Genomic DNA, 18,439 nt, shown 5'->3' on the forward strand with positions numbered 1-18,439 from the left:
AAAATGTAATTTAAAAATTTAACCCAACAGCTGGGTTAGTCCATCTTTGACCCAAAGTTGGGTTGAAACAACCCAGCATTTTTTAGAGTGCAGGGAGATGGGTCTTAGGAACAATTTGTCCCACCTGTCAGTGCCAGGTCTAAACCATGAGCTCATTGAGTGATGAGAACACAGCTTGAGAACATTCCAGCTCTTATGATATAGGTCAGGCCAGGTAAAGCAAGCAGTCACACCTTGCTGCTTATGCAACACTAATACGGTATTATGTTTTTAAACTTGCTTGTTATGAATTCAACAGTGAAATCATCTTGTGAATATCTTGGTATTGTTTACTGAGCACTATAACATTATATATTTATATATGTTCATTTGACCTGCGTAGCTTCTACAATTAGACAGGAATGAGCCAAAGAAAGACCAGAACTAGATCTAAACAGGTGCTTGAAAAATAAAAGCCATTTTGATGAAATTAGTTGCAATACACCAATTACTGTCTCACCAGCCTTTTTTTTTCTTTTTTTTTCTCGATTTCTCCCTAGAATATCCTCTTCCTATCAGCGTGAGTGGGGTTTAGAGCATTTTCTCTGATCATGTTAAAGCAGACAGCATGTGACAGCAGGGGAGGAAGATTCAATATGATCAGTGAGAAAACCAGTAGGAGAAACCAAGACAGTTGGATTCAACCCATGTGCATTAGAGAATATTTTCTATAATTGTAAATAATTGGTAGCTTTGCAGAGAAGTGACACCGATGCCAAGTAATACCAGGCTACATGGTTGGATATGCTAACTAATTGGCTCTTTAAAACAGGCTAGGCATTTTTAAGGTCCTTAAATTGGTCCTCTTCCCTTCAGAGAACAGTTTGAGTGCCAAAACTAATTAGACCATTGCTGATTGTTTAGAAACCCAGAGCACACTAAGGCAAACCAGACGTCAGAGAGAAGAGCGGAGCCAGGAGCTGACTTACCATAGCTCAGCTGGGGAGGGAAGCAAAATGTTGCTTATTAGGTACAAACTTAGAAAAGGATTCACAGCAAGGCCCGAAGAGCTGTTACAACGTGCTGGGCAAGACTTAAAACCGAACACATAACTCTTTAATATGTGCGTATGTGCACTGCGTAGCCGTGATTTCTCTCTCTTGTTGTCTCTCTCTCCCGTTTTAGATCCAGACTGAGTAAATGTGGCCCTAACTCTGTAGCACAGTAATGAGAAGTAGTTGAAGTGGTTACATTAGCTTATGGTATTCACAGTCTTTGAATATGCATTTATCTGGCATTTTCACATTCAGCCTGGACTTTAACAGTTTTCTGACCTCTGACCTCTGCTCTCATCGGGGATCGACAGTGTCTCTGTTTCCATTTATTTCTAAAATTACCATACTTATTATTCACAGCCTGCTGCAGTTGGAGTGAGGAAATTTTCCAGTGTTATTTTAACTAAATGTATTTCCCCTCACTAATTCCTCACAGATGCCGTAGTAGGCGGCACTCAGATGACAGAACATTGATTCATTTTGAAGATTGCTCATCTTACATCTTGAGCCTAAAAACCCTGTTGAGCAGCATTTTTTTTATTCCAGTCATAAATCTGTTTCTGCCTCAGAGTAATAAACAAAGCATGTTATTGTAAGATACAGCTTTACAATAAGTTTTAAAAGAAATACATTTGCAATTGTTAGTTATAAAGCCACATTGTATGTTTTACAGTTGCATTGTGAGTGAAAATCATGAGAAATAAAGTTGTAGTACAATCATGAAATTATATGTGTTGTTTAATTAGTTGAAATTGTGGCAAACAAAGTCACAATTGCGAGACATAAAGTCACCATTACAAGAAATAAAGCCAAAATTACAAGGAATTAGATATGTAATATTGTTAGATATTAAGTCATATTGCAAGACACAAAATTGCTGTTGTGAGATATAAATTCACAATTACAAGAGAAAAGTCAAAATTAGGAGGAGCAAAGTGGCAATTGCCAGATAAAGTCAACTTTAAAAGAAATAGCCATAATTGCAAGATACAAAACTGCAATTACGAGAAATAAAGGTGACATTACACTAAATAGTTATATTGTGAAATATGAAGTTATATTGTGATATTTCTGAGTTAATAAGTAACAATTATAAAGTCATAATTAAGATAAATAGTCACAAATGCGAGATATAATGCCACAATTACAAGAAATAATGTTACAATTGTGAGATAAAGTTGCAATTGTGAGAAATAAATTCAAAATTTACAAGTTTCTTTCTCGTAATTGAGATTTTATTTTGCATAATTAACTCCCTCCTTTGTCCTCCTCCTCCCCCTCCTTCATCAACTCTAACAGCTGACGACTTTGCCGCATTCTTCATTAATACAATTGAAACCATCAGTGCACAGTTTTCCACACCACAATCTGTCAAGCACATCTTACCAACAAACATACACTTGTTCACATCCTTCTCTTCACTCTCTGAGGCAGAAGTCTCCAAACTCATAATTTATAATCATCCTACTACTTGTCCGCTTGATCCTATTCCATCTCACCTCCTTCAAGCCATTTCTCCTGCAGTTGTACCTGCACTCACTCACATCATTAACACATCCCTTCACACTGGTGTTTTTCCCTCTACATTTAGACAGGCTCATATAACACCTCTACTTAAGAAACCCACCCTTAACCCATCTCTTTTAGATAACTACAGACCGGTTTCCCTTCTTCCTTTCATTGCAAAAGCGCTTGAACGAGCTGTGTTCAACCAAGTCTCTGCCTTTCTCACACAGAACAACCTCCTCGACAGCAACCAGTCTGGTTTCAGAAGTGGACATTCAACCGAGACTGCCTTGCTCTCAGTTGTTGAAGCCCTATGCCTTTCTCACACAGAACAACTTCCTCGACGGCAACCAGTCTTGTTTCAGAAGTGGACATTCAACCGAGATTGCCTTGCTCTCAGTTGTTGAAGCCCTAAGACTGGCAAGAGCGGATTCCAAATCACCAGATCCTCCTGTCAACCTTACTGGCAAAGGGCATCTCAGGACCCGCACTCCAGTGGTTTGAGTCTTACCTCTCAGATAGGTCCTTCAAGGTATCTTGGAGAGGTGAGGTGTCCAAACTGGCTACCAATAACTGCCCACATAAAATTCAAGGCGTTAATGTTTCCTACAAAACCACCACTGGCTCTGCACCCCTTTACCTAAATTCGTCTTTGCTCTCTTGTTGATTTTGATTGCTTTCATTGTTCTCATTTGTTAGTCGCTTTGGATAAAAGCGTCTGCTAAATGACTAAATGAAAATGTAAATGTAAATGTAACTTGCATAAACTGCAATAATGTTAGCTATGAAATGTGATAGATATTTATTTATTTTATTTTATTATTTTATTTTAAAAAAGGTGGAAACAGGCTTCCATAAATATCAGCACTAAACCATCAGTAAACAGAACAAACCAGTCTGAACAGAAATTCATGCTGGCATAATCTGGTCTTTTCAGCAGGACACACACACACACACACACACACACACACAAAACATTTTCCCTCATACGTGTACTGCTGTTTCTGTCTGGGCCCAAAATTCCCACAACAAAATCCAATTTCCTGGTATACAGTCGATCATGAGGTTGTGGTTTGATGCAATGTGGTACAGCACAGACTTGCGCGTAACATTGAAAGGATTATTCTCAGGTACAGAGGAAGAGAGAGAGAGAGAAAGAGAAGGATCAAATGAGAGAACAAGCCTGTGTCCTAGTAGCCTCATTCTCCCTACTAGTAGAGCATGTCCCAACTGTTGTCAATTTATCAATGTAACGTGCACTAGTGGGCACAGTTTGAGCCTCCATTAGGGCAGGTGCCTCCATCCATCTTCGCCTCACTCTCTTACTCTACCTTGTCTGGGGAAACTAAATGGGGCTTTTGAAGAAATGTAAACAACCCTCAGTGGACGATCATTGCGTCCAGCCCTCAGCAGATGGGAGAAGTTCCGTTTGGTTGTGTCAGGCTGCTGATGAAAGGATCTTTGGAGCCTACCTATGTCTTTTGTCCTGTCAACCCATTTTTCTTGGTGAAAATGTTGCCATTTGTTTGCAACGTCATATTGCAAACAAAGTATATATATGCCTTTGAAGTATATCATGACTTCTTTAAGCCACTTTGAATGCTCTTTGAGTATCTAGGTTGCTTTGCCCTGTGGGCTCTTCATACATGAAGTTGTAACATTAGATTACACTTTTTCCTCAGATGTCAAGACTGTTAGCAGGAGGGCATAGCAGTGTTCAAGGAAGACTGAATCTACATCTCACATAGGCATGTTGAACAAAATCTTGTCCTTTTATTCCATATTATTAAGTTACTTCTGAGGATTTGTACCCTTGGGCTTTTCTCCATTCATTTTGCTACACTCAAAGCTGTGCAGTCAGGGGTAAATATAACAAGCTTTTAATTAAAACAGAAAGAAATTAAACTAGGATGAGGTAGATTAATTTGAATCTCTTGGATGACAATGATTAGACTTGTAACCAGCACTGGGCTTTGTCAGGAGAACAAACCACATCTTTTGTCTTTATTTCACTCTCCAAGTTGACCCTTGTAGCAATGATGGGGGTTATAGTGGAAGAAATGGATGACTATTTCACTCGACAGTCCAGCACAGTCCAACTGTGTGTGCGTCAACAGCCTGGAGAGGAAGTTGAGCTAATGATGATTTGAGGATCACAAAGCAAACCAACTGAAGGCATCATCCCTCCCATGCCACTAAGCATGTCCTGGTTATTTCTATTTTTATATCATTCAGGCTTCAGTGGTTGATATGTTTGTATCATGTTGTATTGGGTTCAGAGAGGGTTTACAATTTACTGTAACAGTTTCAGTTTGGTTCCGATTTTTCTTAACAGTTTAGATTCCTGTAATTCTGATTCACCTATTTTGATCTTAGTGATTTTATTGAGAACAATTTGTCCATGCATATGTTTCTTTTTTATTTTTTGAGCTTGTAATTTTTTATCAAAATGATCCAGTAAAATGTGCAAGATCTAGTGACATATGTCAGACTTCTCCAATCATTTAGTTAAACCCTGCCCATTTCTTAAAATCTGCCTCAAGCTTGCATTCAGATCTGCCTCCATGCACTGTAACCAACAACTGATGAATAGTACCATGTCCTCGCTCTCCTTTTTTCCCCAATCCATTTCACTTAATTACAACAAGAAAAAGAATATCTGTTGCTTCCATTACATTGCAACTTTAATGGTTACTTTAATTGTGCTTTTAATACTTGTAAAGAATACAGTAAATATTCTGTAACATCATTTGAGGTGTTACTTAAGTAGTGCTGGAAAGTTTTTCAGTATTTTTGAATGGTGTTCTGTCCTCATTAGCAGAAGAATGCACATGTGAGAACTGCTAATAGAATGGTTTCCTGACTTTTTTTTTTTTACAATATGAATAGGCTCTCAACTAGAGGACTAATAATAATAACATTGAGGGAAAGGATATGAACTTTGTGTGCTTCAGTATTTTAATTTAAGTCTTCTTCCTGTCCCCTCAATCTTACATCAGGGAAGTTTTGACAGTGAAGACTGTTTCAGCTTTATAGCCTAAGAACATTCTGTGAGATGGAAATCTAATTATTCAGAACAAGGCCATCGACTAATGAATTTATCAAGGTTCTGAAAGTAAGGTTATGTCTGTCTCTTGATATCCATGTACATGTTCTCTATGGTCAGAATCCATTGAATTGGGGTTAGCAGCCTTGCAAACTGTCTGGTGGTTCTGTACCAGAAACATGTGATGCTTGATTGCCATCACTGCAGTTTAATGTAACCTGCTGCTTAATGCTAGTTTATCTTCAAGGAGTTCCATCAAATTTCTTTGGATTGATTAAAAGAGATTTTGATAAGCACGCAGGTATTTGCATGAGCAAACAGGAACGACACACTTGCTGCTTCGCTGGGCAATGATGTGCGATGATTGATGCATCCTGCGCGCTGTAATTGGCAACAGGTGCAATTACAATAGTCATTTAAAAGTTTCTGATGTTATTCTCGCTGTTTTGCAAACAGGGCACGGAAATAATGACATAATGAATTAATGACATTAAACTCCCCAAACTGCTGTGCCTGTCAAACAGCTAATTTCATAGTCCTCGTTTGCCTGGTGCCACTTATTTATGAAGCCATGTTTTTAACAAAGATTTGGGAGTTTAAACTGTCAGTTTGTTGATGAATCTGTGAAATAAGGCTGCCCATACTGGTCATTTGCATAGGCGAACACATTCTATGCTATATACTGGGGAAATTATTCGCCTGACATGAGGCTTAGAGGTTAAATAGACAATATAATGAAGATTCTCTCATACCTTCTAATCATCTTAATGCTCCATGTCTTTATCCAACCTTTTTTTCCAGAATATTCATTATTTAAGTATCATCTTGCTTAATAATTCATGAGACCCAACTGCAAGTCAATTAGGTACTGCTGATTATGAGATTGATAATAGCACTTTTATTGGATAATTTATGGAAATATGAAAGGTAAGGTGGGCCAGGGATTATGACGATCTTTTTCGCTCGACTAATCCGTTTAACCTGAGTTCACTTTACAAAGCTTTTAAAAAGTGAGTCATAACTCCTTCTATTTAAAACAGGTAAAATGGCTCCAGTGTTGGTTGGTGAGGTGCTCTCTTTGAGCTAAATGAATGTAGATGAGGTTTAAAAGTTTCTGGTCAGTAAGATTTTTTTAATGGTTTTGAAACTCTCTTCACCTGTAGGCTGCATGTATTTGATCAAAAACACAGTAAAACAATTTAAAATATCAGTTTTCTATTTTTAAATATATTTCAAAATGTAATTTATTCCTGTAATGGCAAATCTGCATTTTCAGCAGCCATTACTCCAGTCTTCAGTGTCACATGATCATTCAGAAATCAGTCTAATATGCTGATTCGGTGCTCAAAAAACATTTATTATCTTTCTATTATCAAAACAGGTGTGCTTTTTATTATTCTCGGGGAAACCATAATTCTTTTTTTTTTTTTTGATGATGATGATGATATATATATATATATATATATATCTTACTGACCGCAAACTTTTCAATTGCAGTGTATTTGATCAAATGACCTGAGAATAGATGGCACATCTAATTTTACTGTACGTCAGGGCATCAAAAAAAATCACGTCCTCCATGTATGGGAGTTTCTGACATTAAAACGCCAGTATTCACTCAGCTGTGGCGAAAACAAAGCTCTCTCCTAGATACAATAATAAGAGAATGTTGCTGTAGCCAGCTTTCCTTTTCAACACAGCACTTTGAGATAAACTACATAAAGCTGATGCACTCTAATGTGCGTAGTCTGTAAATTAGCCTAATTTGGTCAAGCCCTGAAAAAGGAAAGACTTGAAAGAACATGACTGTCATACTCATTTTAATCCAGATACATTTTATCTTCTCATTTAAATAATTTGCTCCGAAGTGAACTTGATTCAATATGAAAGTAATTACTATCTATTATATTCAAACAAGATGTTGTAAACCTTTGGTCATGCTAATCAAATCTTCTTTTATTCCAAATTAAGATTCTAGTTTTCTCGCTGTTCCCTTCTTTTCACATTTGATGCTTATTATCTAATTTTCTTTTTGAGACCTTGATTACACTTCATCTGAAAATGGACAGTAATTACTGCCCCACTGCTTACAAAAGGTCTGCGGCAGAAAGAGGCCGAAATCATTCTTATTCAAGGAACAACAAAGCAGGCAAATGAATCTCTTTTTGTCGTGTCTCGTTTCTATGCCCCCAATACACATCTCTCCTCTGGATTAAACCTTTTTACCCTTTCCATTACGCCATGAATCATACATACTCTATTCAGAGACATAATATGCACAACAAGCATAAAACAGAATTCAGAGGAGGCCTCGTGCTTTGAACAGGTTGGCCTGGAGCTCTGTTGCCGGAGTCACTTTGATGTGGATCTTAGCTCATGATAGACGGGTCCACTTTGGCCCTGCAGGTACTTGCTGATATTTACACATTTTAATCGCACACTCGCCTGCTCTGCCAGGTGTGTGTCAAGCGCAAACCACCCCGTTTAGTTTATCATTTCCAGGATGAGGAGTCTCTTAACTCGCCACGACAGAATAGTGTGAAACGATTTCTTGCTCTAGAAAGGAGATTTAATTATCGCCGCGACACACCCTTCTCCCCCTCTGGTGCGGGTTTGTGCGAGCATGAAGCGGAGAGACAAGCTGAAGGAGTTTTGTGTGGAAAATCTGAAGCGGTTTGTTGTTTTAATGCTTTATTAAAGCCAAAGATGGAAGAACCTGATTACCATCAGCTTTAGAGAAGCAAAAGCTTAATGATGCTCCTTTTCTGATATAGTGAGAGTGAGGAAGAAGAAGAAGAGGTAGAGAGTATCTATTTAGTACTGATAAGATTTTTGCTCATCTCATACCACACCTAAAGCAACCCAGAGTGGTTTGTTTTCCTCTGCCCTCTGTAATGTCGGGCAGGTGAGGGTCTGCTTTTCTCTGATGTATGAAACAGACTCTTGTTTATGCCAGTTGAAGCTGGCTACTTCTCTGAATTATATATCGATAAATCATAAAGAGAAGAGAGGATTGCGGAATAGTCTTGATGCCACAGGAACATGAGCTCATTAAGGTGTCTGTTGTTTGATACTGAATGAAGCGCCATTAAGACTTTTCTGCATCTTGGAACAATCCCCCTTAAAAACTATAGAGATTTTTTTTTTCTGTAACGCCAGTTTTGATATTATGTACTTAAAATCCCCGTCCCACCCACTAGTGGTTCCTGGGTCAAATCAAAACTTTTAAAATTCCATGAATTCTTGATTTTTCTTCTGTGTTTGTATATTTTCAGAATTGTACCGTATATTTGCATTTATATGTATGATGGTTTTCACAAAAATATTAAGCAGCACAACTGTTTTCAACATTGATAATAAGAAGAAATATTTCTTAAGTATCAAATCAGAATATTAAAATGATTTCTGAAGGATCATGTAACACTGAAGACTGGAGTAACGGCTGCTGAAAATTCAGCTTTGGCATCACAGAAATAAATTAAATTTTTAAATATATAGAAAACCAAAATCAAATAAATTTAGTAAGACTTGTTAAAAATAAAATAAATTTTATAAAATAATAAAATAAAATTTAAGAAACAAAATGAAACAAAAAAACAATATTGCAGACCACAAACTTTTGATTGGTATATACAACTTGAATATAATTGATATATTTCGAACACAGCTAAACATTCTCCATGGTTTATGGATTTCACTTTTGCCATTGCATCATACTGTATCTTGTGTATTTTTTAGCAAATATTATGCGACTATTGAACAATGAACAATGTACATCATAGAGCAAGTCTGGAGCAGTTAACCCACATATCTCCCCCGCCCCCTTTTTATTTTAAAATTATTTAAAGCATAAGATGCCAAAAGGTCAAAGATGAACGGCAACAACTGGTTATTCACATAATGTGAGATTTGACTGTTAAAGAAATTGATTTGACTGGTAAAAATAGAGTTTTCTTGTGTTTGGATATTCTTTACAATGTCACAAAGCTTGTTTCCGATATCAAAAAATGATATTGTATGGTATTTATAGGGCATTATTTACAGAAAACAAGTCAAGAATGACCTGAAGACACACAAAATAAACCAAATGCTCATGCTGAGCAAGGCCCTATTTATTTCGACCTCCTGAAACTCTCTTTACATTATCCAACAGCAAGCTGAAGGTGTGCTGATGCTCCTTAAACATATTGAGCAACACTAGGCAGTCAGCATGCATCGAGCACATGCTGTTCCTCTAATCTACCAAGAATTTGTTTTGGTCATTTTACATCATGGATTCTCACATTTCATCTAACTGCATTGTGAAATCTTGCTACAGTTTTGCGTTATATGAAGTGGTATTTAATTTATGGCCGTAGTAGACGACACACCACAGTGTGGCCTCACCTGACTATCATATTAACTCCGGCCACACTTTCCCAGTTTGAGTCATATTACAGTTGGAAGGAGGGAAGAGACGAATAGGGTATCAAGCTAGAAACACCGAGCATATTACTCTCTTATCCCTCACCCTCTGAATACAAAGGCTTTACCTCATGTGCTATCACAAAGAAAACAGCTTAGCAGCGGGCATTTGTTTTCCATTCAGCTAGAGGCACTTTGTCTTTCCAATCGTTACCTGTCTCGGAATCAGTTCCTCCATTAAAGCCGGACTAAAGAAGGGAGGTGCTGTCTGGGGCTAAATTGCAATTAGCGGTCCAGCAAGTGAGTCTGCCACCGGTTAACTTGGGATATTGTAGTGCAAGGGCCCAGTAATCAGCCTTCGGTCATGTAGAACAATGCATAAAATTAAATTGACATTAATGAATAATTGTGTAATGAAAATGGAGGAGGCGAGCTAATTGCATGTTACAGCGAATGTAATGCCCAGATAACCTTGTGTCTAATGCTATTCTTAGGGGCCGAGAGCTGGAGCTGCTCGCCAGGGCCTCTCTCGGTGGGAAGTCATTAGAGCAGAGGCGAGGAGATAATGCCGCGGAAAAAGAGAGAGAGAAAGAGAGAGAAAGCAAGAGTGGAGTGGCAACAATCGACTGAGTATCTTCGCTTGTGCGTGCACATTCTGAGTGGGCTTGACTGAAGTCATTTGTATACGGTCTCAGTGGAATTAAGGTCAGCGAGCGGAGCTAAGCGCTAGTGGGGCCTGTTAGCGTGGGATACCTGAAGAAATTTCAGCACCTTGTGAGGAGGAGAACTGCAGTTAGTTTAACTGAACTACAGATTAGAATGCTGGAGGTATGATGTATTTTTGTAGGTCAAAACCCGGAAATGAGTTGGCATTTAGCACCTCTGGATCCATCATCCTGAAGACGATGGGTTTTTGAATGGGTTTTTGGTTAAATGCCTGAAATAAGGTCTGTAGTTAACACAAGCTCAAGATATTTTCAACTTTCAGACTTTTTTTAGCCTACGTTTAGCTTTTTACTTCTTTCAACTGTATTTAGGCTTCAAAATTCATAAAAGTTAATTTGTGAAGATTATCATGATAAACAAAATGTGTAAGAATCACAACATTTGTTGGTTTTGCTCAACTTTTGTTCAACTTTTGGTCACAGAGCTTATTTTCTGCAATACTCCATAAGCCAAAAGAAAAAAATCCTATTGGGTTTTTGTCATGGGAACTAGGGCCATGCTAACTTCCTGATTGGCCTACAAAAATATATTACTGCAGCACTCTCCAGGCGTGCGCAGTGAAGCCAATATCTGTATCTGTATCTGTTGCAATAGCAAAATGATTCCTATCTGTATTCGTATAAAACTGAATATGGGCAGGACTCAAACCAGAAGTTTGCCTAAACTATGAAGAGCCCATTTTAAATGTATATCTGTTACCTTTATAGTTAACATATAGCATATATGCCCTGTATAATTCATAAAATAATTATTACAAAAAAGTAACAATTAAATCAAATCAATAAAATCAAAAGTTCTTTAGTAACATGGCTATTCCATTGAAATGCTTTCATTTTCATTCATAGAGTTTTCACTCATTCACTCACACATTCAATAAAGTGTTTATAAAATTTGTTATAAATGTAGTTAATTTTATAAAAAATATCATACTGTCAAACAAAGAGTGACTGTCTAACAAATAATTTTTCTATTATTTGTTTGACTTTGTTATTTACTTTAAAGTCATTATCTGCACATTTCAGACTAAGATATCATTTTTATTTTTTTAAACACAACCATGCATGCAACAGTACATCCAGCTGAGCAATACTGACTTCCATACTTCACTTCAATCCTACAGTAATTCGTTTATACTAAACAAATTCTGTTATCATGATGTGGTTGCATATTTACAGTACATATGAAATAAAAATCACCTGCTTCTCAGCAGTAAACATTGCACATCTCAGCAAATGATTTAAGTGTATGGCTCTTCTATCGCAAAGAGCATTCAACTCAAGTGCCATCCACTTAAAGTTACATGGGCTCGAATTACATGTAGAGGTTATTCAGCCCTGTTGATATTTCAAATCAATTACTCGCTCTGTCAGTTAGTCCATTACTCATATTATAAGGGCTTTCTCAGCATGTGTGAGCTTTTGAGTGTGAAGATGAATATACAAACTTTCCCAAACTGTTGTGGGGCAACAGTTGATTTCCCATGTGTCCTTGATAATTGAAAAAATAAGAATGAGAAATTCAGCTGTAATTGTTCACAGATACTTTAGGGATGGAAGATGGCATGAACCAGTTTTAAGTATTTGCAGCACAGATTGTCAGTCATTTCCACAGGAAACTGTAGAAACAGTTTTATTAACTTTCACATTATATAAACATACATTAGCTTTGTATGGTAACATGTAATGGTGAAAATATTTGGAGGTATTACCAAACAGATCTATATCAGCATGGCTGTGATTTGGCCGTAGGCACGAGGCCACAGGCCTTCACAGCCATATCTATCAGCATTATCAGATGGCTACGAGTGTGATATTGCTTTTATACAACAGTTCAACGGACAAGTACATAAATAAAAACAAACCGCTGAGTGTATTAAAAAACACTTTTGTGTGCAGAACTACTTCCTTCCGCCACAGATTAAAATCTCAAATTGACAGTTTAACAGCTGAGCCCAAGTCTCCGTTACTAATTCGAAAACCTCACTTTAGAACTAGTAACGAAGGAACGTTGAGTTGCTTTTTTTGTTTGTATTGTAGAGTAGAGCATTATGAGAGAGAGATCGAGTGAGTGAATGTGATTACCTGCATCTGATACTGCATTAAGTCTTCAGCTCAATCTCATATTCAGAATAAAATAAAGGTTGGATGTCTGCCGAGGAAAGCGATATCTTTGTTGTAGCATCCTTTCAACTTTTCAGGGGATTTGATACGATAACACTGGTCAGTGCATTTGTTGGTTGCGTCTTACATGGTGTTGTTGAAAGTAAAAATGGTGTCCTTGTTTACAACCTTGTTTCAGTCCCTTTCAATAAAAAAGTATTTGCTACTGACTCATAAAGACAGTCTCTTGTCACGATCTAATAGATAGATAGATATATGCTTTGTTTGTCATTTCATTTCTATATATTGCATAGAAACGAAATTGTGTTTCACATGTCCACAGCTTACAGTTCAGTGCATTATAAAAACATAGATATTTCAATAAAAATTATTTAGAAATACTAAAACATAAATATTCTAGTAAAATGATTTAAAGTACTCTAAATGTGTTAAAAAATTAACCACAATAAAATCACAAACTCTGAAACCTTAGTTTCAGATGGTATAACAATGTAACCAAAATCACCATCACTAACACTCAGACTGTTTCTTCATTTCTAATTTGTACTCAGCAAAAACAAATAATAGACTAATGAGACCGAATATATACCTGTTAGATTTACTCAAAATGAATTAAATCTCATGTTTAACCACTATAGAGACATCAGAGTCAGCTGCAAATTCCAGAAGAACTGGCTGAGGTAAAGCTGCTCTCGGCGGGTTCATGAGCGCTGAACGGCCGCTGACTCCCTGGAGCTCACATCTCTGAAAACATTGAAGCAAATATTCAAATAAGCTCTATCTTTATAAACAATCAAATTTGAAGTTTAAACAACTGCATTCTTGCCTAAAAAACTTTTAAAACTACATTCCGTGACACAAAAACAGTAGTATTTCTAAAGTGTAGTGGGTTTGGTCGTCCACCATGATATTCGCTGTGAGAAATGCTGCAGGTGGAGTGATACAAATGGTAAAACGGTTCCTGTGGCCATATTGGGGAATATCTCACACCATAAGTCTAGGGTGATTTGCTGGTTTTTGCTCATGTCTAAAAGCCAGTGTAGTTAGAATCTTTCTTGACTTCCTGCTTCATGCTGGAGGGCTGTCTTTTTGAATGCGGCACGCTCCGTTTCATCTTCCCCCATTAATGTGCTCTTGATCAAGCTAAACAAAGGGCTTCACAGCCAGGATGATGTGGCTTATGCACTGCATAGGGTCAGTGTGATCATTACAGAGGGATGGTGACCACCAATTACTGAAAAGAGGGGGCTCATCTGAGAGGCAGTTTAGTGTGGGAGGGGCTGTTTCCCACACATTAACAAGAATGAATTAGTTTGGTGGAAGGTAACGTTTGCTCATTAGCGTTGGCTGTAGGTGAAACACTAGTCCTGTCCTTGGAGTAATTAGGCAGACAAATTAATTATGCTAAGGCTTTTTCACACCTGCTCTGACTGTAAAGCAGTGTTTTCTTTTTATTCTGCAACATTAAGTGCAGCAAAAGCCTGTCACAGGCCTATATCAACACTGCCCAAAATCTCTTTTATTTCAGTTATTTCCTTATATATATATATATATATATATGCTTAATGTTATAATATAATTAATTTGTGTTATTATATTATATAAAAAAACTACACCATATAAGATGGTAGTTATTAATCTTATAGAGTAAATTTATATTGGTAAGTTATCTCCAACCAACCACCACCATTATTTCTGCAGTGGGAAAATCACTCTCTGATGATGCATTGCAAGTTATGAACTAACAATAAACAACACTTTTAAAGCATTTATTAATCTAGGTTAATGTTATTCACAATACATATGTATATAACTAATGTTATTTACACAACTTGAAATGTTAAAATGTATTTGTGTATGCAGAACATACATTTAACTAAGATAAGTAAATTTAGCAGAACTATTGCTCATAAAGCAAACTAAAAATGTTAACAAGTTGAAATATTGTAAAGTATTACCAATATTTAAAATGTGTATATTTGCTAAAAGTGAATGTTGTTCACGTTTAGCCACGAAACATGATTTTATGGGGCTCTATAAGAGCGAGCGTTGTACACACTCCTTGTGTGATGCAAATCCAACAGGCTCGTAACCTATTGTGTAATTCAGATGGGAACTGAAAGATTTAACTCTGTCCCGCTGGTCTGGTTTAAGTTGTAAGCTTCAGCTGTTATGCACTCATCATATAAGGCTTGATAAAATTGGTGGGCTGCTCTGAGAGAGAGGATTACAGCGAGTGAAGGAGGGAAGATGGAGGCACTATTTTGATAGGAGTCATGGTGCAGCCACTTTGGCATTTGGCCTGAATGATTTGGGGAAATGGATTTGGGCAGAAATGATATGGGGATTGAGATAAGGTTAGGATTTCTATTAGAACTTTGAATCACACTTGATCATATGAGCAAAGTCACTGGCCTGAACACTTTATTAGCATTTGAAGTAGGAACGGAAAAACACTCTCCTGTGGGTGGCCAAAATGACATCCAACATCAAAAGAGAGGGATGACGACAAGATGCGAAATCTCCAAATGCCAAAATTCCACCTCCAAATCTCCTCTGCCTTGCTCCTTGTCCAGTCAAACTTCTGTCTGATGTTCCTTCATTGGGTAGTGCTGGGTTATCTGACAGATACATCATAGAGCCGCATAGAGGTGTGTGGACCGACTGCCTGCTGCTTTCCTTGTTGTTTTTAATGGGGTCTTCACAGCAGGCAGCCATAGAACCATTTGTGTTTCACCAGTCCCCCTTAATTCCCTTTATCCCACCCCCTCTCTCTCCCTCAAGAATCCTCTTTGGTGCCCCCATTCTCTGCTTCTGTCTTTACTTGGCACTTCAGTTTACGGTCTGACTTTTCAGACAGACATCTTTAAATGCTTCTTCAATGGTAGAATGTAATAGCAAACACACTCATTTAAAGACACTATGAAATATAAATGTTGTGGCTTTTAGTCCATGTGTGTTTGCTTGGAGGCTAATCTGTATGCTAGCATACTCATAAATGCTAACTAAATTAACTTTCAGCGGATATATGTATTCTACATTTGTTGACTTTCTCACAAATTTGGTATGTTACACACAAGAAAAAGGTCTATAAAAACAGATGTCCTGTCAGAAAATAACCAGTATGTTTTCCGTTATGTTCCACAATGCATATTTCAAAATATGGGTAAAACATATACAGAAATGTATACAGAAATGTCATATTAACACAGTATTTTATGGACTCTTAAATGGTTTCAGAATGATTAAGTCCTGACTAACAAGTATCAATTCATGGTTCATAGCTATGATGTAAATCTTAAAATAAACACATGATACACAAATACTTGGTATGTCAAATGTGACCCATGCTGGCAAAATGAGTCTGAATGCTCACAGTCTAATTTTGAGTTATACAGGCAAAAAAAAAAAAAAAAAAAAAAAGGGGAAAAATGTATGCATGTCTTAATTTAGTAATTTACTCATAGGGCCACCAGATTTAGAGCTTCTTCATGAATGAATGAATTTTTGGTCTAATTTGAGGTTTTCAGAAAAATTAGCTCATTAAGCCCTTGTCTACTGATTCCAATGCTCCAAATAGTAATTAAACATCTCAAATTATCTTTATTTGTATGTTTTCTGAGAGGTGTACCATTTCTCTGCTAGCTTCTTGACGACTGGTGCTTCCCCTCAGCACAAGTTTAGTATAGTTTCATAGCGAATTATCGATGGTATGAGTCTGAACCAGTGAAATGATGTGAATGATGTTCAAACCGATGCTGATGAAAACAAAACGATTGCGTTGACTGACAGATCCGAAGCGTGCGCATAAAGATGCGTCTCTCAAACGGCACGTAATGCCGATACACATTAACACAGAATTATGGTATTTCAAAATATCTGTCTTGGCGAGTATTCACACAAACATAACTGCTGGGGAAAAAAAACATCTGATGTGTAACATTATATTAGATCCGTACATTACAGTACTGTAGGTCTTGATATATAGGATGTCTGTCTCATTAATGTTAATCTAACAATAAAAGAAAAGAGGAAATCACTCGCTGCTCTTGATTGAACTGCTTTTGTAGTTTTAATAATCGTTAATAGTTTATTTGTAATGATTAAATTATGAAGTGATTTTTACATTTGATTAGCCTATTTGTTTTTCTTGAATGCTTCTGTTTAGATGTAAGATGAAAAAGTTGTGCACTATTTAATTTGTTTCTTTCTTATATTGTATTTGTTCTACTGTTTATTTGCATCTTTGTTCTAATTTTTAATTACAAAGATACAAAATAGCTATATTGTGATTATTAATGTAGTGATTGTTATTAAGAAAAGAAGTGGAGAAAAAGATGCAACGTTGCTTGGTTGATTTTGCTTTGGAACCTTCAGAAAACTTTAACTCGATTTTTCTCAAATTGACTTCGCTGACTCTATCGACTTCAAATGGGTGTGGTTCAGTCAGTTTTTGTCCGATTCCGAAGGCTTCTTTTAGGGATGCACCGATACCACTTTTTCCAGTACTCGCCCGATACCGATACTTTTATTTTTGGTACTTGCCGATACCGAGTACCGATACCAATATTTTTATTGCATTTGTAAATTTTTTAAATATTGGGTACAGAAACCAAAAGAGTATGTATAATGTTAGTTGGTTAACTTCATTTATCAAATAGATACAGTCAAACCTAAATTTATTCAGACACCTTCAACATTTCTCACATTATCACAGTTTACTCGCTATAAGCAAAACACGCGCAACACGCGCACATATTTGTACTGATGCAGAATAGTACAGCCTAGCGCATTTCACACAGGCTGCTAGATTCACTTTCGCCAGAAAGTCGTGTATGCCTAAGGTTAAAAATTAATGACATTTATAGTGAATGCCCCTATGAATGGTCTTGTTTTTACGATTTCGTTTTAATCCAAATGATGCGTGTGCTAAGCAGTGTTGGGAGTAACGCATTACAAAAGTAATAATATTACAGTAGTATATTACGTTTTGCTGTAACGCAGTAATATAACGCATTACTAATCAAATTTGGGTAATATTATTACTCGTTACAATCTCAGTAACGCAAGTTACAACAACATATTTTAACTCAAAATTAAGTGGTGAATTTACCAACACCGCAAAACAGCACCAGAGAAAAAAATCCCGCGGGTAAAATAGTTTGTCTATTTCCTGTTGCTGGAATTAGATGGTTGAGATGACTGCAGAGACGGATTCTACATTTGTGAGATGGACACATGACGTATCCGACCGAACTACAAACTGTCCAGTGATGTCTGTGAGAAAGGTATATTCACTCGACAAGCTCGCGCATCTGCGCCGCCGCGCTCAATCCACTCAGCGCGCTTTGCTTATCAACTCGCGCACATCAGCTATACAGTCGTTAATACTGAATGTTTAACATTATACTCATTGCATACATATACTTCGTAGACATCCTTAATCTCTAATAACTCCATTCTGCTGTCTGTTGTTCTGTTGTAGGTGTTTCATTGTCTGAATATGGCACTTATCACATGCTGTGTGGTATCGGCGTTTGGTATCGGGGCATTTTAACGAGTACGAGTACAGGAGCTCAGTATCGGGCCCGATACCAGTATCG

The sequence above is a fragment of the Sinocyclocheilus rhinocerous genome, unplaced genomic scaffold (assembly GCF_001515625.1).
Source record: "Sinocyclocheilus rhinocerous isolate Xijiao unplaced genomic scaffold, SAMN03320098_v1.1 scaffold2981, whole genome shotgun sequence".
In the NCBI taxonomy this organism is placed as follows: domain Eukaryota; kingdom Metazoa; phylum Chordata; class Actinopteri; order Cypriniformes; family Cyprinidae; genus Sinocyclocheilus; species Sinocyclocheilus rhinocerous.